The sequence below is a fragment of the Perca fluviatilis genome, chromosome 19 (assembly GCF_010015445.1).
Source record: "Perca fluviatilis chromosome 19, GENO_Pfluv_1.0, whole genome shotgun sequence".
NCBI lineage: Eukaryota > Metazoa > Chordata > Actinopteri > Perciformes > Percidae > Perca > Perca fluviatilis.
Genome location: NC_053130.1, coordinates 15,543,008 through 15,566,838, shown reverse-complemented (window position 1 = coordinate 15,566,838; position 23,831 = coordinate 15,543,008). Strand labels below are relative to the sequence as shown.

Sequence of the window (23,831 nt, the reverse complement as noted above, 5' to 3'; positions counted from 1 at the left end):
ATTGCGACTGTTGTGTGGAATAAGGTTGGCGATAAAAAGGCGCTACGCTTTTCCGTGTCTATTTTTTCGCTAAGAGGAAACTCAACAAAAAGTAATTTGCCAACACTAAATATCAAACAAAAGCCAAACACTATATAGTATTTAGTTGTTGTGAGCTGTAGCCTACATTCACCACTTCTAACCAGAGGCAGAATATAAAGTAATCTCAGAGATTATTCCTTCACAGCACTGTGCAATACGAGAAAATCTCAGAGCTGAACAGGGCAGACGCAGCACTTTTCATCAGACTCACCCGGGTTAATTAAGACACACACACAGACACACACACACACACACACACGCCAGTTCTGGTGGATGATGAATGCAGATATGTGCTGATTAGCTCTCATAACGGGCCAGGTGGGTAGCACAGTGCCATGAAGCTAATGTCTGATTATTCCACATTGTCATTGTGATATTTTGTGATTACATTCTGAATCTATAACGTTCTCTGTCAGGTAAATCAGTAAGTTAGTAGTAGGGTATACAGGGGAGTTGGATATGAAGTGGTTTGGGGTCCTTCTGTAAGTAATTTTGGGGTACAATTTGGTTTTGATGAATTGTACAAGCAGCAATACCACAGGCCAAGCAATCGGCCGTTCCAAACAGGCACATTTTGAGAGAGAGAGAGAGAGAGAGAGAGAGAGAAAAAAAAAAAAAAAAAAAAAAAAAAAAAATTTGGCAGGGCAGCTGATTGTGAGGGAAGAGGCTTAATGGAGGTTAGTTAACATTAGTGGTCTACAGCAAGGGTTCTCAAAGTGGGTTTCAGGGGGACTCATTCATAGACTTTCTGTAATAAAACATCTAAAAGAGAAAATCATATCAGATGGGGACCCTTGGACAAACTCTAATCAAATGGGGGTCCGTGGTCTAGTTTTTGTCAGTTTAGGGGACCTTGATGTCAAAACGTTTGAGAACCACTTGTCTACAGGACTAAAAATGTGTGGGCATTTGTTGGCAGGTCTAGGCACTAAGGCATAGCCTAAACTAAATTATTTCATGATATTTATTATATATGCTATATTCTGACCAACTTAACTTTCTGCATTCATTTGCTGTAATAAATTAAACAAGTATGTAGATGTTGTAGGTTAGGCTATACATGAGCATACACACATACATATAGTAATTGTTGAAACTTTTATTCCTCCGCCATCAGGTTATTAAATTCAGAAAGTAGTTACTTTAAATAGGATCCTTATCAACAGCTTACATGAGAAATTATTCAACAATGGCTATTTATTATTTTATTCTTTCTAGTACTGTTATTTGTCATGGTACGCTGACCTCGGTTTGTATGTTTTACTGATTTGTGCTGGACATGATATTTTGGACGTTGACCTGACACTGATTCAACCACTCTGTGCAGTAACTGTAATTAGTGTAATTAAATCATCTTATTTTGACCTGCAACTTATCTAACAGAGAGAAAACAGGTATGGTATTACTTTATTACACATTTACACGAGCAGATGGATAGCATTTAAGTCATAGCCTACAGAGGAACTCAGCAGGAGCACAGTCTGGCCTAAGTAAGTTCCCCCCATGCAGCTTTGATGTATCTAAAAGCTAACATTAGCGTAATGTTTGTAAGTAACATTTTGCAAGGGAAAGTTTTGCAATCCTAGTGACGTCCCTCATTTTGGAACTTAATTGTTGCTAGTTTGCACAATTTTTTCTTTTTTTTTTTTTTTTTTTTATGCTCTTCTTGCTGCTAATGGACTCTCTAGAGGTTTGTTTGCCCCTGGTCATAAAAGTAATAACCTGTGGTAGCTGTCAAAGCTCTCTCCCCAAGGTTGCCAAGGTGCACTCTGAAGAGAAGAAGGAAAGGCAGGAAGGGGCTAAAAAAACAGTAAGAAGGAACATTTTCATTACAGCCTTCAGTGTTGGTTTGTATAGCCACTGGGATTCCTAGTAACAGCTCTGGTGTTAGTACTCTGGTCCCCATGTGTTCCAATTTTCAAACCCCTTTAGCTTCTATGCCCATGTGAACAGCCCAAAGAAATCATGTCTCATGAGTACATGTATCTGCTCTAGGGCAACTGAAAGAATTACATAGAGTATTACAGAAATAACCATGTGATTATTTTCATTTCAGTTGCTACCAGTTGACTAATTACCAGTAGACATTATTCTGTTACCAATAAATCACATGAGTACTTGTACTCGTGTCACAAACTCACAGATAATAATCCCCTCAGGAGTTCGAACAAGCTCTTTGGAGTGTTTTAGCATCTTTCAGCTCATATATTTGGTTTTCTGTTTTCTGCTTTCATGAATCACTTTTTATTAGGAAAAAAGCTCAGATAAACCCACTGTAAGCTACCTTTCCAGTTAGCAACAGGCTGGTGAACATAGTGGAGCATTTAGCAGCTAAAGAGAGAAATATTTCATCAGGAGCTAAAAGAAGAGGAAATATTATAATTGCCATGTGGCCAGAAACACAAATCCAAATGAATGTTAATGTTGCACTGTAACTGCTGGATGTGTAAATTTTTGCCAACAATTTGGCCATATTAACTAATTAAAAGGGTCACATTACAGTATGTCAATGTTGTGTTCACAGCTTGTTTCCGCTGCGCTGAAGTGGCCCAAAAAAACTTAACAGATTTATGCAAGTCTCAGCAAACTGCTGCATGTGACTAGTAGCTTGTTTGATTTGCGATGTTAGATGATAGACCTGATGTACCTTTGCATCACTATTGACACTATACAGTTGCACCGCTCAAAGATTTACAACACTGAAAGCCTTCTCACACCAAGGGGATCTTTGACTTCTCTCTCTTACACACACACACACACACACACACACACACACACACACACACACGCACTCACTCTGTCTTGTTATATTTTTCTGACCTCCCTCTCGCTCTCTCCCTCTTGCTTGCCCGCTGTCTCAGTTGCTCTGACCTCTCAATATCACACAAGCTGTCAGTGCCAAACTATGAATGTCCCTTGACACTTATTCGACTCAGACTCCCTTAAGCATTTCCATTTGCACAGAGCCAATTTCAATTTTTATAGTGGGTCAGGTGGGGGCTGCTAGTGTAAAGCCTGCAGTCAGAATGAGCCAAAGCATCCTGAGCAGTGTGTGTTTTTGTGTAAATGCCCGTGTGCGTCTTTATTTGTTTCCTTGAAAGGGTGGCTCACTTAACCATGGGGGCTATCTAAACCCACCTTTTGGCAATTCCACCATCTGAAGTAACTACCCACCATCCTTTTAAATAGCTTGACAGGTTCACATATTAACTTGTCAAGTGCATTACCTGGCATTTTTTTATTGTCTTAGAGAAATCAGCGTAATTCATCACAATAATCTGTTAGAGAGATAATTGGCATGCTAATGAAGACTCACGGCAGAAAGCTTACCGTTGGGAGTGCATGTAGCTTTTGTGCTACAGAGCAGGATCTCTTTCAGCACCATGTACAGCATCAAATACTTCACTTTGTGTGACTTCTGCCCACCTTGTGTAACCATGGGTAGCTAATGACCTCACCACACACACACAATCTCACCATTCAAGTGTGCAGAAGTATTTAATTGTTGTGGAAATATTGTTTTGAGCTCTGGTATTTTGTTGGTCTCAGTTGTGGACCCTGTGCAGAGCAGAGTTCTAAAGTTCTAGCTCTAAAATTGTAGAGAAATACATCTGTCTTTTTGTCTACAAAGTGGTGCGCATGCCTTCTCAGTAAATGCAGGGGTGGTGATCTTTTGGGGAATGCATTATGAAGTCCAGTTCACATGCTTCCAGAAAATGTACTGGGAGAGGAAGAGAGAGAATGTGTCATTGCACCGTGCTGTGCTCAGAAAGCAAGGCATCCCTATCGTACCCTAGATTTTCTTCACATATGGTGTCACACATCAGGACATCTAGAAGCTGTCCTCTCATTTTATAATCTGGGGTAGTTGGCGCAGTACAGACGATACAAAGGGAAAAGACTTTTTATTATTATTATTATTTTTTTGTTAATCTTTTATTACCAACATCAACCTTTTAAATTCAGAGAATAACCAATACACAGCTTGTTTCAAATTGCTGTTCAACTGGAGGGCTAAGATTTGAGCCTATGAGCTGTTTTGCATCTTTAGATCTGCATGTGTCTGTGTATGTAGGTGCACTTCTATGCGCGTGTACACACTCCTGTGGGATTGCCTCCAGGGAGCTCACAGGCAGAGGATTTTGGGACTGAACAGCTGAGTGGATAGACACAGTCCAGGGAAATGACACTTCAACAAGAAGAAGTGTTCGATTTGTCCGAGTGAAAAACCGTATTCAAGATGAAGCTTGCTTTTTTGTAGTGCCAGTATCTTCCTGCTCTTGATTTCTCTCTCTCGTTAAGGCTTGTATTATCAGCTTTAATGAATTTGTTGATAATATACTTTAAGAGCTCACATCAAAGAGGCAAAGCAATATTAAGAAATTATTATAGAAAGAAGGCATCCAGGGAAATGTGTTTATTTTCTGCTCATCCAAGTATGACAACACTCTCCTTGAAACAAACCTCCTGAATGATTTATTGTGCCATTGATTGAAAGAGCCCACACCACCAGTTGACTCATTCTCAAAAAGGGTGAAACTCTTAGTTCACTTGCACTTCCTTTCCAGATCAATGTTGATGGTTGTTTGAAACTCACATTTGATGGAATAAATTGATATTGCTACATAATGCTACGGATGGTGTGTCATAAATTACAATAACAGTCTGAAGTCATTCAGTCATTCTTTGAAAACGAGTTGTATATTGTACATGTACATTTTAATAACCCCAAAATCAATTTAATGGCTCAGCAAAATTCAATGGGTAAACAATGCATTTTCCACCCAAAAACCAAATAACGAATGAACACTTTCTGCATCCCCCAAATGTGAGACAAGAAGGCATTCATCGAGAATAATTAAACCATTGCTGTCTGTCACTGCAGGAAGTCTACATCTGCGAGGCAAATCAGTGTGTTGAGCTTTAAAGAAATGACTGAAGGTGCTGTATTAATGCGACATCACTAATAGAAATTATTTTCCCTGAAGAAGACTTGCCTGCTTAGTGATTGAATTCTCAACTGAATACAAATAAGCAGTGTGCAGCATTTATAAAGGGACCCGCAGGCTTCCCTATTTGTACAGGAAAAAGGCACAAAAATGTACTTTGAGCATTCTCAGAAGAATACATGGTACCTCAAAGTCAACCTAAGCGTATTTTGTGACTGCATAATTAGTTTTACAGAAAGAAAGCTTGGACATTATAGTTGAATTATGTGTTGCTTGTCCACCACTAAAAAGGATCCTTTCTAATATATATATATATAAAAAAAAAAAAAAAAAACTGTTTCCATCCTCCTTCTCATATAAACATTATTAGGATTGGCACACACTCTGCAGATATTTGAAGAATATTATTAATAATAGAATAATGAAGAGTGAAAGGCCTGTTCATTTCTAGTTAGAAGACTTAATTAGACAAGTGCCTGCAGTTATTTTTACAATTTTTTCTCCATTATTCCTTTCTCATTTTCACTGATTAACTGACATGCTAGCACAGACACGTACATTCCCACATAATGCTTTAATACACAGACACACATATGTATGATGTCTTTTTGATGATTTCTCGCTAAGAAGACTTCATCGGGGTGCTGAGACAAGAGCCCAAAAGCAGCATCACCCTCCTCTGTGGAGTGTCTTCACTCCTGCCTGAACCCCTGGCCTGTTGTTTTCTCTGCAGCAACAGAGACAAGATGAGAGAGAGAATTAGTACTGTGGCAGGGGCTGATTATTAGAGAGTTTCTTCTCAAAGCCTTCCTCATACCAAAACCAAGCTAGGCCAAGTGGAGGTAGTGATGACTTAACCCAGATTAGCTCTTGATTCTCATCCAGGGCCTATGCATGCCAGTTAGAGGGCTATTTTTAGACACATTTTTGTTTACATTTTTAGCGTGAACGATAAATGGACTAAATATGCAATTATCTTGCCTCGTCTTGCATGCTAACAATGAGTATGTTTACATGCACACCAATATTCCACTATTATTCTAAATATAGAATATTACGAATTTGATACAGGTCATATAAAGAGCATATTCTGGTTGAATATTCCGAATAAGGCCTTTTTCCGAATATAGCATTTTTCATTTAAGACACGTGGGATATTCCTGTATTCCTGGGCCATGGTGCCGGTCGTTTCAGCAGAGTCTTTATCCTTCACAACTGGCTTCAGTCTGCATGTGGGGCCACAATGTTGGTTTCGTTGACAATTTTAATCTTTTTTGGGATCGATATTCTCTCTTTATGAGAGACGGCATTCATCCTAACAGGCTGGGCTCGCAGGTTCTAGCCAGCAATGTCCAGTTAGCTGTGCAGTCCTCACCACGCGATTGACTATTTACACAACACACACACACACCCTGGAATCCCTTTCTCCCTCTCTAGCATCAGCTCAGGACACTGTTTGCAGCACTAGCCCCCCCTACTGTCCTCCCTTGCCATCAACACCTCCACCGGTCCATCTCCCCATTCAGACTGTTGTCACAGACAGGGCCTCCTGTCCTCATTACACAATTAATAGGGTTAATAAAAACAATCTTCTTTACATAAAATGCACTACTGTCCCATTACCAGTGGTTATGTGTAAGCTGGCCCTCCTAAATGTGAGGTCCCTCTCAAAAAAGCCTTTTATTCTAAAGGAGTTCATCTCCTCCACCCTCCTAGATTTCTTGTTCCTGAAACCTGGTTGGAGTCTGGTGAATATAGCCAGCTCTTAGAAGTATGTTCCCCCGACTATGACTTCTTTAGCTCACCTAGGCTTAGTGGCCGTGGAGGAGGTATTGCTGTCATTTTTAAAAAATGCCACCAGTTCACTCCTATTGGTACAAATGCTTATACCAGTTTTGAGGTTTTTATGTTCGAAACAGGTGGTATAAAGCCTGTCCTTTGTGTAACTGTCTACCACCCTCCCAAACAGAATTCTCTATTTCTAACTGAATTTTCTGAATTTTTATCTTCAGTTGTTTTAGGCTATGATATTGATTTTAATCTCTGGGGACTTCAATATTGATGTGGACATTCCATCAAATGCCAGTGCTGAATTTCTCGGAACTATGGACTCTTTTAACTTCAAGCAGCATGTTACCTGCCCTACTCACAACCATGGCCATACTTTGGTTTTAGTTTTTACGCTTGGTCTGTCCATTGATTCTCTGGATGTGGAGGATTTGGGTGTCTCCGACCATCAGTGTATCAGGTTCTCCACCTTGTTTCATATCATCTCCAATCATCAAACTCCTGCTCACTACTGCCGATCTATAAATACATCTACTCCAAGTAATTTCTCAAATGCCTTCAGAGCCTTCTCTTCACTTAGCAGTTCTAAGACCCCACCCCATCAGCTGAATACAGACCTTTTAATCACAGAGTTTAATTCAATCTGTGGAAATATCTTGGACTCTATTGCCCCTTTGACTATCAGGAAACCTAGAGCCAAATCTCAGCCTAGGCTGAATAGTGACACTTGTGCTCTTAGACGACTATGTCGAAAGGCAGAGAGAAAATGGAAAAAGGACAGGCTACAGGTGTCTTTTGAGATGCTGAAAGGCTGTCTGGCTAATTATCAGTTATCGGTCAAAGCAGCAAGGGCCAAATATTTTGCCACCATCATCTCCAAAAACCACCACAATCCCAAAGCCTTATTCCATACAATAAATTCAGTTCTCAACCCTATTGACACCACTTGTCCTGTACCATCCACAGCCATTTGTGAGGATTTTATAACATTTTTCTTAACATAAATAGATCTTATTCGTTCAAATATCTCACCACCCATTTATGATCCTGGTCTTATGCTTGACCCCCCTGCCATCCTCAATGACTTTCAGCCTGTATCTCTGTCTCTCGTCTATGACACTTTTGCTCCAGGTCCAAGGTCCTCCACCTACCCCTCGGATATTGTTCCTTCACACCTTTTGGAATTGGAATTGGAAATTGATTTATTTGAAACAGGGACAGTGCAGAAATATATAAAAGTAACTGTGTGCACATCCCACCTTCTTGCAGGTGCAGGACAAATGAAAATACTTAAAACGAAAATAATATAATGTCCGCAACACTGCTTTAAACTCCCATATTTAATATAAAAATGCAACGTTTCGACCCAGCTGGGTCTTCTTCAGGCCTGAAGAAGAGCCGTTGCATTTTTACAGTGCAGAAATAAACATTAAACTTGTTAAACAAGAGAATATGTCTTGGGCCAGGTTATAGCAACAATTGCTAATTTCCACCTGTAGTCCCTGGGCAGGTATGACAAATTTAAAACAAAACAATTTACAATTTTAAATAGAAATAGAAATATCACAAAACTATATATAAATGACATGATGTGCATAGTAATTAAGAACAAACAGTTTAGTAAAAACAGGGGCGCCATCAGCCCACTCACTCTCTCTTTCTCTCCCCTCCCAGCATACACACTGAAAGAGTTCAGCAGCAGCTTAGGCACATTAGAGTACATGCAACTCCAGATATTCATTCATACAAGGATACACACACACACACACAGACACACACATTCACACTCACATACATACACACACACACACACACACACACACACACACACACACACACACACACACACACACACACACACACACACACACACACACACATAAATACAGTATCTTATAGATGTGAGCAAACTTGTTTACTCAACAACCAACTCTTTGTTAGGCATGAGAAAGTGTGAGAATTTGTACATAAAATATGTTCCGTGGGGAGGGCATTCCACTGTCTCATGGCAACACATGAGAAAGAGGAACTCCCAAATTGGGTTTTACGTTGTGAGATGTGTAGCATCGAGGATTTAAAGGATGTATTGGACACTGTAGGTCCCACAATCTCACTTATTATAAACAGCAGTCTTGCCAATGGAACTGTGCCATCCATTTTTAAACATGCAATAGTCCATCCTCTTATTCAAAAACCAAACCTCAACAAATCAGATTTAAATAATTTCAATCCCATTTCTAAGCTTCCCTTCCTGTCTAAAGTATTGGAGAAAATTGTATATGCTCAGCTATTGTCTCATTTAGATAATAATAACATCATGGAAAAATTTCAATCTGGGTTCAGGGCTCGTCACAGTACACAGTACACTTCTTAAAGTCTCAAATGACCTGCTACTGGCTTTAGACTGTGGTAAATGTGCCATCCTAATTCTATTAGACCTCAGTGCAGCATTTGATACAGTGGGTCACAGTATCTTATTAAACCATCTTAAGGACCAGGTTGGCATTCAGGGCACTGCCCTCAAGTAGTGTGCCTCATATTTAGCTGATAGGACTTTCTCTGTTAAAATTGGCAGCCTATACTCCTCCACAGCCCCTATTTCTTGTGGAGTACCCCAAGGTTCCAATTTAGGGCCCATTTTATTTGCTCTGTATATGATCCCTATGAGCTATATATTCCACCAACACAATGTTTCCTTCCGCTATGCCAATGATGCACAAATCTATTTGCCGTTAAATCTGGGGGATTCCAACTCTGTTACAGCCATTCTTAACTGCCTCCAGGATGTGAAATGCTGGATGGCCAAAAACTACCTACAACTGAATGACTCCAAAACAGAGGTGATTCTTCTTGGTCCCCCAAACACCACAGCAAGCAGAGCTAGCCACCTGGGTCCGCTGTTTCTTAACCTGCACGTCCATGCCAGAAATCTTGGTGTCCTCTTTGATTCATCACTTTGTTTTGAGAAACCGATCAATTCAGTGGTGAAAAGTTGCTTTTTTCAACTCCGGAATATTGCTAAACTGAAGACCACCCTGTCTTCTGATGATATGAAGACTGTCACCATTGCATTAATCTCCTCCAGGATTGATTATTACAACATACTGTACCTGGGTGTTGGCCATTCCTCTTTGTCTCGCTTGCAGCTTGTGCAAAATGCTGCAGCGAGACTTCTGACTGGCACAAGGAAAAGAGAAAGCATCACACCGATTCTAGCATCCCTGCATTGGCTACCTATTAAATACAGGATTGATTTTAAGATTCTTTTATTTGTTTTTAAAGTGCCCATATTATGAAAAAATCACTTTTTCTGGGATTTGGGGTGTTCTTTTGTGTCTCTGGTGCTTCCACACACAAAAAAATCCATCCATGCTGTTTTGAGTGAGATACGGTTTCTGAATGTGTCCTGCCTTCAGTCTCCTAGTGAGCTGTTCAAAATCTGCTCGGACTGTGACGTCCCAGTCCGAAATGAGCTGGCTAACCACAACCGTTAGCTCGTTAGCATGCTAACCGTTAGCATTAGCATGCTAACGCTAATGCTGACGCTAGCATGCTACGTCGTTCTCAATAGCAAAGCGCTGCTACAACACACACAAGTTCACCATAATCTACAAAAGAACTACTTACATGTGCGCCCTCATTTAGAAGTCTCCCAGCTAATCCTGCCTTGTAACTGACCAAAGTTGGAGAAACAGGCTTTCTTTTACTGTCTCTAGAGTTAGCTAGCTGACATGATCTACATCTGATCTACTGAGCATGTGCGAGTGCAATCAAAGATAGTACAGAAGAAGAAGATGAAAAGAGGTCTCACTCTGTAGCTAAAACAGAAACCAGGTGAAAAGAGGATCTGCAGCAGTGAGAGAGAGCTGTGCATTACAACAAAAATATGGTGTTTTTTGAAAATTAAACCATGTAAACCTATTCTGGTACAATCTTAAAATACAGTTATGAACCTGAAAATGAGCATAATATGGGCGCTTTAAAGCCATTCATGGTCAGGCTCCCCAGTATATTTCAGAACTCCTCCGCCCCTACTCCAATTCTAGGCCTCTTAGATCCTCGACTCAATTGTTTTTAACTGTTCCTTGATCGAGGTTAGTGGGTTAGGAAGATCGTGCCTTTTCTGTGGCAGCTCCAAAGCTTTGGAATAATCTCCCACTTTGTCTCAGATGTTCCCCCTCCATTGATGGTTTTAAAACACATCCCAAGACATATTTGTTCTCAATGGCCTTTGGTGGCTCTTAGAACAATCATTTTAACAACATATTGTACTATTTTCTTGGTTTTATTGTTATTTTATTTTTATTTGTGTTATTTTATGACTCCTTTTGCTTTGATTTTAGTTGTTGTGCTGTGCACTTCAATTTGTACAGTACGTTGGTCAACTTTGGTTGTTTTAAACGTGCTACATAAATAGACTTGACTTGACTATTATTCAGGTTTTAGAGGCATTTTTTGGACATGTATACAGCGCATTCGGAATATGCCTCTCAATCAGGGGTTTTATCACAGTTTACACCCAGTTTACAGCCTCTAGCCTGTTTACGGCTTATGGTCAGCTCTGTGCATTGCTATGGTTGCTGTACACAAACCAACCAGCCAACACTTTGCGAGGCTGCAGACCGATAAGAAGGACAAACACAGCTATTTTTAAACATTATCAAAGACTTGGATATCAACAGGTTTTTGTATATGCGCACACATTGCTACACCGGTCTTTTCATGAAGCTGGTTGAAAGAATGAAATGATGCTTTGTACGCACAGTCAATAATACGGGCAAAAACCGGAATATTATGTGTATGTAAATGTAGCCACTGTTTCTGATGTATCATTTCGAAATGTGCTGCATGTCTTTCACATTACAAATCACCCATCAAGAATGAAATGAAAAGCTACATTCTTTCAAAAAGGCTAGTTGCCTCTGCCCATCTCAAACACAAACTGACATGATATGCTCTCTAATGAACCTATGGTCCTGAGTATTCCGTACATAATAAAGAGATGGTGAAAAGAATCTAAGCACATTCATTCAATGAGTATTGTAAGTGAGTTTAAAAGTCCAAATGCTAGTAGGTGGACCTTTTGTGTTTTAAAGTATTACAGTTCCCAAAGGTCAAGAATGAACATCCATTCCACTCTGAATTATACATGTCAGTAGCAATATTTAGAGCAGTGGTTCCCAACCTTTTTTGTCCGAGGTATACAGGCCTCAGAAACCCTTTCACCATCATTAGGCTACTTGTCATGTTTTAAACTTGATTATGTAACACTGTTAATTATATAAAAGTAGATATTGGTAAATACTGTCAAGGTTTCAGTTTGTTGTCCTTTTTTTTTTTTAGCCATGCTTAATAGCGATGGTAATGACAACGGGTCGGTCCTCCACTTTGTTCCTGACGGGAATATCTCAACAACTATTAGATAGATTGCCGTGGAATTTTGTACAAAACATTCATGGTTCCCAGAGGATAAATGCTACCAACCCCCTGACCTGCTAAAATCAGCATGTTGCCGCCTTGTGTTGTTCATGTTTGTTTTATTTTGGATCTTTTTGGTTAGTTGAGCTACACCACAATCTGTCCATATTTCTCTTTGCAATTGCAGAAGTCACCCTTGGTTAGGAATCCCTATTTTATAAGATCACATTTATGTAGGGTCACATTTAAACTTGTGTCACATGTTAATCTGTTCAGCTGTTTTCATAACATCTATGATGGTTGCGATATTCCCTTTTGCATGAGTTTATTATACCAAATTATATCTGCCGTTTTAGAAAGGTAAATTTATATAGTCAGGAGAATTGTCTGAAATTTTACCGCTGACATGTCTTTTGTGAACAAGACCACATGCTGTGTCTCTTGTTGTTGATATTGAATGTTCCCTGCAACCTTTAGTTGGGACTTATTCAGCACAACATCTAATTAGAGTATATTGATGGGAGGCTTTGTTGTTGGTTAAGCTGGAGGGAAGAAAAGGCCAGTGATTGTTGCAAAGTGACAGGTGAATCATAGCTAGCTGCCTCCAGTGGTAATGGTGCAGACTGACCAAACTAATGGATTTATCTCTGAACTATAATGACAAGTGATAGTAGTAATATAAACTACAGGTCCACCTTGGTGAGAGGGTGGCAATGCACTCACACAGTTGCAATACGTTATGGATTAGTTTGAACTTCATGAGTGTGTTTGGTGACTTTTATCACATAGGAAAGACATCCTGTTGAATATGATGTAGCCTATCTGTATCAGGGGGTGTAGACCTGTGTTGGCCAGCGCATATATCTAGCAGATAGGTGGGAGCAGTGGTAACGGGATCACCTTTACTGACCGGTGTAATAAGATTACCTGCTTCGCACGTCATTATCAGAGAGAGAGAGAGAGAGAGAGAGAGAGAGAGAGAGAGAGAGAGAGAGAGAGAGAGAGAGAGAGAGAGAGTTGACTTGGGCTGCTCCATGCAGTTAGCTCGCATTAGACCCAGGATACACCCCACCGGTGTTGCTGTCTCTTGCTGTGTCGGGCTAACACTGGGGCAGGAGCAGAGCGCTGATGTGCCCGTGAGAGGAGGCTGTAGTAGCCGCCCCGCCAGTCGCTATTTGGGACTCGTCCAAAAGGGATATTTGTTACGTGCCCCTGGAGCCAAAACATGGTAAGACGTTTTCTGTTGTTTTGTGGACGACAGTTGTTGTGTTTTCGGGCACATGGGCGTTACAGTACGCACACATGATTGCTGTTCTCAATGCGTTTGACCACGGAGGCTTACCAATATTTTCACCGTATCATGTCGATTCCCCGCTGTGAAATGATTAGCTGATCCGTTGCAAGGCGCAGTCGGTCACCTCTGCTCTGCTCTGATCTGTGGACAGCTAATCTCTGGAAGGTGAAGTTTTCAAACAGATTTAACGCATCAGCGTTCACTTTGGATTATCTGGATGTCTATAGACTATCCCGTCAGTGTCTGTGGTTGACTGTTAAATGCAATTATTGGTTTGACACACTATGCAGATGCTAACGCTGGCTTTAAAAAAAAAAATATATATATATATATATATATATATATATATATATATATATATATTTCAATGAGCTATTCGTTTAGATGAGACCCAAATTCATTTTAGTGAGGAAACCTCGACAAGTGTGTCAGTTCACCGGCTGAGCGTCGACAGCTGCATTTCTTATTTGTTTACTTTTGGATCTCGCTACATATGCATATCAATAAGAGCATTTTATCGAGTACACGCCTGGCATGCAATAACTTCCCCTGCGAGTGTGAGTGTAGCGCCGCAGGAGGCAACGCGTGCCCCCTCAAAACTTCATTCACTCATAGATAGCGCACATTAAAATAAATGTTATTTGGTCCATAAGTATAGGCTACTCTTTTTAGATAAACCGTGTTTAAAGCTTAAATTATTGCAAAATCGGTTCACTTTACAAGTAAAAGCCCATGTCCCCTGGTATTGGAGGACCTCACTAACCAGGGACGTGTGTGTGTGTGTGTGTGTGTGGGGGGGGGCATAAAAGCCCGAATTTGGTGGCCTATGTACCAATGACGCTATTTCATCATATACACTCATCTTAATCATTGCATATTTTAATGAGTGTGCAGATACCTGATTGTCAATGTAGCATAGTGAATTATTGTAAAAAAGATTTAGGCGTTGTGTGTTTTAGCCCTCACAGTCTGTAAATAGCTTTTTAAACCACAACTAATCCTGGCAGATACAAACTTAAAGGTCCCATGGCATGAAAATTTCACTTTATGAGGTTTTTTAACATTAATATGCGTTCCCCCAGCCTGCCTATGGTCCCCAATTGGCTTGAAATGGTGATAGGTGTAAACCGAGCCCTGGGTATCCTGCTCTGCCTTTGAGAAAATGAAAGCTCAGATGGGCCGTTCTGGAATCTTGCTTGTTATGAGGTCATAACAAGCAAGGTTACCTCCCCTTTCTCTGCTTTGCCCACCCAGAGAATTTGGCCAACCCATGAAAGAGAGGCATCATGGCTTTCAAATGAGCAAAGTGGCAGTTGGTCAAGGCCACACCCCCACCCTCCACCTGCCCCTCCCTCTCTCCTCCTCAATAGCTACAGGCACAGAAATGGCACATCCTAAGGAAAGCTCATTGTGGGACTGGCTCTAGTGGCTGTAATTCTGCACCAAGGCTGAATTTCGGGAAAGAGACTTCAGATACAGTATTAGGGGACCACTAAGGTCTATATAAAACATCCAAAGAGCACCATGTGATGGGACCTTTAAAATTATTTGTTTATTGACTCCTTCAATGTAAGGTTTATCAAGACATGCCACTGATGGTTAATGGAGGCTATTATATTACTAGAAACAGAAATGCACTCATATTAAGCTACTGCAGGGAGTCCTATGACATCATGTTTTTTTTTATAAAACAGGATACCCTGACAGAGACCCGGAACTATCACAGATAGAGAAAATATTTTTGCGTGGCCTCGAGTTATTATTTTGTGTCGTTCTGTAGCCTATATGGAAAATGCAGCATTTTCAGAGGACTTGTTAATACTTACTGCGCAATCATCAAGTTGCTGCCACCGGTGTTTTCTGGCGTTTTACGAAGTAGTCCGTGTAATGAGGCTGTCCCTGTTTGTGCAATCAATGTAATTCTTGAAGGGTTTTGTCATCAATTCTTTTCATAATCAAAACACTGAAGACAATTTTCTGCTCTTTGCTCGGCAGGACACACATCTCAGCTGAGAACAGGACTGACAGACAGACGCTTATGGAAAGCTCTGCTCATATCAATCATGAAAACCTAAAACCCTTTATATTAATAACAAAAAGTACATGTGCACATGTCGAGACAATCTGACAATCCCATAATTAGGCTATGAAAGCATATATTATTTATGTTGTAAGTAAATATGAAAGTGAGAAATTAAAGTAAATTCTTTGGAAAAAAAAAAGAAGTTTGGTGCTGTCATAGGTGCTGGCAAAAATGTGATCCTATTGATATCAATATTTATCACAATATAATTTTCTGCTGGTACTGCCCTTTGGAAGTACATACTGACTGAACTGTGCATACTGACTGAACTGTGTAACCATTTTTATCATTACCATTTTTATCAAGTGACACGCTGCGTCCTGCTAGGTCCATCCATGCTCTGCCGTGCCGCGCTACATCCTGTAACGCCCTGCAGCACCATGATATGACATGAACTACTACCACTATCATTTGAAGTCACTATTCCATTATCTTTAATGTGACTACTATTGTCACTGTTGATCAAATCCCCAACCGGCACCGTCAGACACCGCCTACCAAGAGCTTGGGTCTGTCCAAGGTTTCTTCCTAATAGGGAGTTTTTCCTCGCCAGTGTCGCACTGCTTGCTCATGGGGGAATTATTAGAATTGTTGAGGCTCTGTAAATTATAGAGTGTGGTCTAGACCTACTCTATCTGTAAAGTGTCTCAAGATAACTCTTGTTATCAAATCATAACAAGAGTTATGATTTGATACTATAAATAAAATTGAATTGAAATTGAATTGAATTATCAACAATGTCTTCAGCTTGAGAGGATAACACAAGTTCCCGTTCATGTCCTCCATCAGTTTTGTTGTCCTTGGCTCCAATTTCGCTCATTTCCAACTTCACCTTCTTCCCCATACCTAAACCTGAACCAACCCTTATCTCTAACCATAACTATGGATGGGGGTGCTACATATTTTAACAGGAGGGAAACACTTTTCGACGGAGCAGTACACTTCGACACAACACCGGCAGTAGACAAACGAAGTGGGTGGGCCCGGCAAGCCGAAAAGCCAGACTCTGGCAGTTGGGTTATCGGGTAAATATGTCCAAAGCTTATCATCGTTATTGTCCTGAATTTTATTGTGATCTCATTTCAAGATTGTTTTATCGCCCAGCCCTAAAACCCTGTAATCATGAACAAAGCAATCTAGCTCTACATTACTGTAAGTGCCCTCGTTGTATCTGTGCTTTCTATGACAAGTCAAAATGTTTCCTGTGAGGAGGCATAATGCTTTTTCTGTCAAACTACCGGCACTTTAATATTGCTCATGACCAATGCTTTCCAAGTGTCTGTTTTAGCTAAATAACATTGTAGAACAAAAATCTTTAGTGAAGACTTGCAGCAGATGAGCTGATGCTTTTACATTTACAGTATAATCCACAGGTAGTTTAGATGAGGTAATTTAGATGCTTTACAGGTTTCTTAATTAACAGGCAATGCTATGCCGATGGTGCGTAATTAGACATCTGCCCCTGCGTGTTAGACAATCAACATCAATTGGCCTTTGTTCCGTATTTTCACCTAGTGTGTTCGCATGAATGTGAGCCGCTGTTCTTTTGTACAGCTTGGCATTTAGCACATAACTGTCAAAAGATTTTCTAACTAATTATGTGGCAAGTTCTGATGCACAACATCTGAGGAGGTAGCAGATGTTCTTAATTTAATTTACCATATAATGAAATATATCTTCATGGTGATGTAAAAAGACGTACAGTTTACCATGTAGGACTGCAACTAGTGTTGTTTTTGGCGGCATGTTTTAATTTTAGTTTTAGTCTAGTCTTTGTGTCAAGCTGTCATTTTAGTTTTTATTAGTTTTTAATTTAGTTTATTAGTTCATACTCTTTTTTTTTTTAGTCTAGTCAAGTTTCAGTCAACTAAAAGTCTGAGCATTTTAGTCTTATTTTAGTCAAAAATATCCATGACTATTTTCATCTAGTTTTAGTTGACGAAAACAGCACACGGCAGATAGTGCGTGACAGGAAGTTGAGCACAGAAGCAAAATAAAACATCCGGTTAATTTTCAAAATAAAATACACAGTGCTCACGGCGGCTCATATTTTCCTGCACTACACCTTGAAAACACAACACAGAGTTGTTTCCCCTCTAGTCCTCTGGATGGAAACAAACTGTTGTTGGTTTTGTGGTTCTATTCTACGTGAATTTGCAATAAATCCAGACCTAGTGGGTATTGACGGACGACGGAGCACGCAGCAGAGCCGGTCCGCAGCCGTTCTGCATCCTGTGGAAAGCCAGAGTTAGTCGACGAAAACTGACGACAATTGTATTTTAGTCTCTTTTTAGTAATGCAATTCTATTTAACCCAGTCACGTACCTAGTAGTATAGACAAAACCAAAATTTTGTTTTAGCAAAACCCATTTCAAACAAGGTTATCTTATTATATTATTGTTACCTTATAGACTCAAGAATACACCCATACCACACACAGAAGACGCTGTGATTCAAATTTACAACATATTTATTTTACCAATCAAACATGTTAGAAGTACATTCACATACATTTAAATAAAATAAAATAAATAAAATAGCATCACATGACAATGCCAGAAAATAATTAATACATTGAAGTTGTACCTGCTTGTGGCAAAGAAATCCTGAGCACTTGTTGGCTTGTCCATCTTCTTGGGTGGGACTTGCTTCACTGGTGCCATTTCTGGAATCTAGCATAGGAATAGATACAATTTCAGGACAGATGCAGCCTCTGGAAAATCTAACTGTTGTAAATATTAAGTAGCATAAATCCTTAGCATGATTTTTACCATAGTAAATCAACCTCTGAGTGAGTGACTTGACTGTCTGTAAAAGAAAAAAAAAAGTCTACATAATCAAAACAGAAGTAGTCTAAGCAGTAGTCTCGGGAGGGATGTCACTGCCAATACCATTTGTTTAAATGTATGCATTGATCTAGAATAAAGAATTCTAAGTCATGTTGTTGATGCCAAATTCAGTTCAGTGTGAAATTCTATTTATAATTTCAAAAGTTGAAGAAAAACTGCAAATTTTCACAATTGAGAAGCTGGAACTAAGGATTTTTGGCATTTTGCTTGAATTTCTTTTCACTTTTTAAGTGACTTATGATGATTAATCAATTATCAAAATAGTTGCTGATTAATGTTCTGTTGATGGACTAAGAGTGATAGAAAACTTTCTTCATGTTGGCTTAGCCGCCCTGTTATAAAGATTCAACAGACAGCTAGGGTTGGGTACCGAAACCCGGTTCCACTATGGAACCGGTACCTACGCAAACGGTAGTATTCGGACCGGATTAGAACGCAAATTTCGGTTCCTCATTTTCCTGAGAGAGTTTTCTCCTGTGCAGGACAAGCCATATATGTCAGGAGATGTGTAGTATCTTACCAGAGAAGGAAAATATGGTCATTTTTCTGCAAAATAACTGCTAAAGTTTGAAGCTGGTTGGCATACCAACTCAACATTTATTTTGTTGTTACTTGTTAATAGTGTAACTGTTATTTCTTAAATAATTGTAGTTGTGTGTTAGGTGACTTAGGTTTATTAGTATATATTTAAGTACTTTAAAACGTTAATATATTGTTAAATTTAAATAATTTTCAATAAAAAAAGAAATTCCATAAAAAGCCTTTATTTTATAGTCATTTTTCAGTTTTTCAAGAATCTGTTTAGGAATCGGTTAGGCATCGGAATCGTAAAAAATCCAAACGGTACCCAACCCTACAGACAGCATACAAATAAGGATGTCGTATCTGTGACATCTGTTAGGTTTGTGGAGGTTTTAAAACTTGGTATTGGGTTTATACAGTAGTTGTTTTCAAAATGCCCACCAAGACATTCTTAAAACGGGGTGAAATTAGCATTAATAACTTGAACTTAATTTGGGTTTTCCTGGAGCACGTGTTTCGTGGCCATCAGATGAGTTATATATTAAGGTATTTCTGCACTTCAGCTTTGGTGGCTGTTGCTTGATTGATATTAGGTCTTCAAGACTGGCAAAAGGTATACCATTTTTATTGTCATGATTGAAGACAGGACGCTCAAGGCAATCTTCTCTTTAAGTATTAATAGGGTGAACTAAAAAGGTTATAAAATACTCTAGTAACTGAAGTTAACCAGGGGGGATACATTAGGCAGGGGTGAAATATCTTTAGAAGTAATGTAGTGTCTTTTTCATACCAAAGGATGAAGAGAAAAGCCTTCGGGCTGTGGTTCACACAGGTGGAAGTCAAAAGGCGACTATCCATTTCACTGGGTGGTCGGCTTCCACTAGATCTAGCAGGTTATTTCAGATGGAGCAGCTTGTTAGAGAACTAGATGTCTTTCCACGTTCTTCCACCTAAGCATTGTCTTTCAATATTGAAATACAATCCTCAGCAGTCTACAGTTACACAGCTCAAGGCACCTCATGCTTGCATGGCTTTGGGTGAGCAGTTTGCATTCATTTAGTCCTCACCTCTGTTACATGCGCTTACACCAGGCAGATGTGTATGAGTGTGTGAGATAAAATGGTAATTAACAAGGGCTGCAACAATCCCACGGCTGACTAATGATCTAATCTTGTCTGTTCTATCAGCGCTTCACACAAAATGCATTCTGGTGCTAAAACAAATAAGACTGCACTAATTGTGCAGCCCTTGAGCATTGAAGGCAGAACACAATTTGGGGGGTTTAAAAAATTGTCTAAATTTAGGCTTTTTGGTATCGCTAAAAATGTGTAATATAAGCCACTGCCAGTTAAAGGTTGAGGTTGGCAATATTCTATACCATTAGAGACTATACAGTAGTTGTAAATCTTGTTGTTGGTTGTGAATTTTCATGAGGCTTTGATTCTCCAAGAGGTCACAATAGGTCATTTTATACAGTGAGGTCAAGTTTGGTGTCACTACAATGAAATTGCTACTATGGGGCCTTACATCACAAATTATTACAATTGGGGTAATTAAATCTAGTGTCTTAGCTTTCTTGCCAAACCCAACTTAAGCAATTCCAAGATATTCCAAAAATATTCAAATTTTAGAATAGGTGAAAATAACACATTTTACTGCATGAGAAGGACTCGTGGCTACCCACCCATATAACTCATTTTCATTTATACATCTCGAGGTGAGAGGTCAAGGGACCCCTTTAAAAATGGCCTTGCCAGTAATTTTAACCAAACAGGAGTAAATTGTGCATTTTTTGGGGACTATTTCCAGACACATATTTAGAACGCAAGTAAGTTATTTCAGCAGCGGAACCACGTACGTTTTTTTTTACTCAAAATAAGCAGCGCCCATGTTTTTTGTAATGAAGGGACATGTCACCCAGTGGAATTGTGCCACATTGATGAGTTTTTAATAGTTTTTAGACATCAACAGAGGTCAATGTCACAGGCAATACTTGTTAGCACATTCAGTCATTGTTTGTTTTGGTCCTTTTAAGGGCAATGGTTGGCAATTAGAAAAAATATAGAATATTGCCCACCTTACCCTTTTAAATGATGTTCATTTCAAACATGAAATGAGAAAGGTTTAGCTCAGGGGAGTTGTTTAAACCTAAAAAATTTTTTTGGCTCTCTTGGGGTCCGCATAACAAGCTGTACCCACAGTATTGATGTATTATCACGTTTTAAAGTTGTAATAGCTAATGTTTTTGAAGACACTGATAAGAGCAGTGAGAGTGAACCGAAACTGTAAAATTAACGCCAGAAAACCAAAACAATGAGCTGAATGATGCTATACAGCTCTGTAGAACTGAAGGGAATTATCTGTGGGTTTGGTAGAATAAGCCATAGCTTTCTCATACACATGGTCATTTGATCCATTTTTCATGTAAAAATATTTTTTAGAGTGGCTTTAAATTTGGCTAGATATTGTGAGGTCCTGTTAAACACTGTAAAACGCCAGAATTTCACCCCCAAACTAAAAGCAAGATTATAAGGTCAAGGAAGTAATTAGGTGAATGGTTACAGGTTAGCACTGTAGAGCAGGCTTGAATTTGGTATTTCGAGTAGAGAGTAGAGCTTCAGTATTTTTGCTCTCAGAGCTCTCTTTCTTAGAGTGTCTTCACTCTGTAAACCAGGTTTTGACAGAGTTACGAAAATGGGATTTCATCATAGGAAAAAAAATTACCCTTCAGTGCATTACTATCATAACTTATTCTGCAAATATCACTTTATTCATATGCACAATGTACATCTTGGGGTAACGATTTTAATATTATTTGATAAGAGACTCGTGGGTAGTGATGCCTGAAATGATTTGGGCCCAAGTGTATAGTGAGAAAACCGGAGCAATTGTGAAATTTCCTCCTTTTCACCTTCTTCCTGGTGTTTCAATTTCCAGTGATGTTCTTTCACAGATTCAGAGGAGATGCAATGGGTTTAGGGGTGGGAGATATTGACAAAAATGAATATCTCGATATTTTTTTTCAATATCTCGATATCGATATTCAGACGATATTTTTGAAATCCTTCTAGAAATTAAAAGAAGCCCTGTTCGGAGGCTATTTCGGTGGTTCTCTTGGGAAAATGTACAAGCAAGATGAAATCATAACAATAAACAAAGGGCTCTGTTCTGTAACATATTGCACACAACCATGTCCTTATTGGAAGCAGTCCTGGAGCTGGGACAGGGCCGGGTCAGACTAGGTTCTGATAGTCCTTCTACTTGGCTGTATAGTCCTTCTGACTGGGATTTATGCTGGGATCAGGTATAGTTGGATGTGATCTGGCCCAGGTGAGGGAGAGGTGCAGTTCTGTGTGCTTTTTTGATGTTAGAGTATACATGGTCTAGTGTGTTCTTCCCTCTAGTAACACAATCTACATGCTGGGAGAAAGCTGGAGGGGAACAGACTTTAAGGACGCCTTGTTAAAGTCCCCTGTATCTCGTATCCAGGTGATCGCGCTGCAGTTTATTCACTATTGTTAGCAGTGAACCAAACTTGTGCTAACGTTAGCATCGGGGCCTATGTAGACGGCAGTGTGCTGTTTTCATAGTAAATAAAATGGTCAGTATGTTACCAGTAGGGCTCCAGGTCAGGTGAGCCGTGCTGGGCAACGATCCTGCAGTTGGTACTCCATATATTGTGCACAAAAATGCAGTCCTCCGCCTCTGGTCGTGCCAGAGTTATTTTCTCATTGTGCTGGTAGATATATCTCGGCGTGCTAGCGCCGACAACAACCTGGAAGGCTCTCGTAACGGCTGTGTTGTATCGTGGTCCTGTATTGATTAGTTCAGTGTGGCTGTACGTACTTGTATAAATATACACCGACAGGAGAGCCGCTGCAAAGTCGCGCGCCGCCATCTTTGTTGACATGAGTGAACGTCATAACACACAGGTAAGAACTAGTAGCAGCTTAGCTAGCTACTCTCTTGCGGGACGATCGTGATTTTGTACAAAAAATACAGTCAAACAAACCCCTACAGTATTAAAATCGCTACATATAATTGTTTAGAAGGTTATAGTGTGCGTTATTTGTTTTCTCTTTAACTTCATTCAGCTCTTTTCATGTTTGGGTGGTCGGATTGTACAAATTATGAAATATTCGATATCCCAATTTTGCATATCGTCCAGACAACAATTTGGATATTATCGTCTAAACGATATATCGCCCACCTCTAAATGGGTTGCAAGCCTATGTAATGATTTACCTGATTTATTCTCCCTCCTTTTTTCCATGTGGAGAAGTGCACGTACTGTACTGCACAGCGAGAACACCATTATCAGATCAGCAGCTCAGTGTCAGATATCAGAGGTAGTAAACTCTGCCACCTGTAGTGGAATTTCATGTGCGAATGGGAACCATTAGAACAGTACAGTATAACAGGCTGCAATGAGCATGGAGTCAAAGACACAGGGGAGGGACAGGATAGATTGACAGATGATCTGATCTCTGAACCAGGGGAATGGTGTATGTAGTTTAAATTAATCTATTTGAGTATAATCACATATTTCTTGAGATGTGGATCTTTTCTTTCTCCCCCATCACTCTTAGAGTGTCTGCATCTCTGCCCTCTTATCGCTCTTTCTAATTTTCAACCCTGCTACAGCTGTCCTTATTACTTTCAATTATAGGTTTGTCATGAGTTTTGCATGTCAGTATTAGGGGTGCAGTGATCCGATATTAGGATTGGATATCGGCCCGATATTGACAAAATAGCTGGATTGGGGATCGGAAAAATTAACAGATCCACGGGCCGATCCAGTTTTTTTTTTGTTTTTGTCACAGCACTGGGAGCCCTGTTACCTGCGT

The 23,831-nt window shown here is 39.7% G+C and overlaps 1 protein-coding gene across 7 annotated transcripts in view; it reads left to right on the top strand.

Moving 5' to 3' along the window:
- The window catches only part of pcdh15a (protocadherin-related 15a), a 231,131-nt gene that overhangs the window by 36,114 nt on the left and 171,186 nt on the right, over nucleotides 1–23,831 (top strand). Inside the window, exon 1 of one of the 7 annotated variants that reach the window (XM_039783222.1) lies at nucleotides 13,242–13,464. The exons of the other annotated variants lie outside the window; for them this stretch is intronic. The gene's annotated coding sequence lies outside the window, so the exon portion shown is untranslated. Of the gene's footprint in view, nucleotides 1–13,241; nucleotides 13,465–23,831 lie in introns of those variants that run through there. 7 annotated transcript variants of the gene reach the window in all.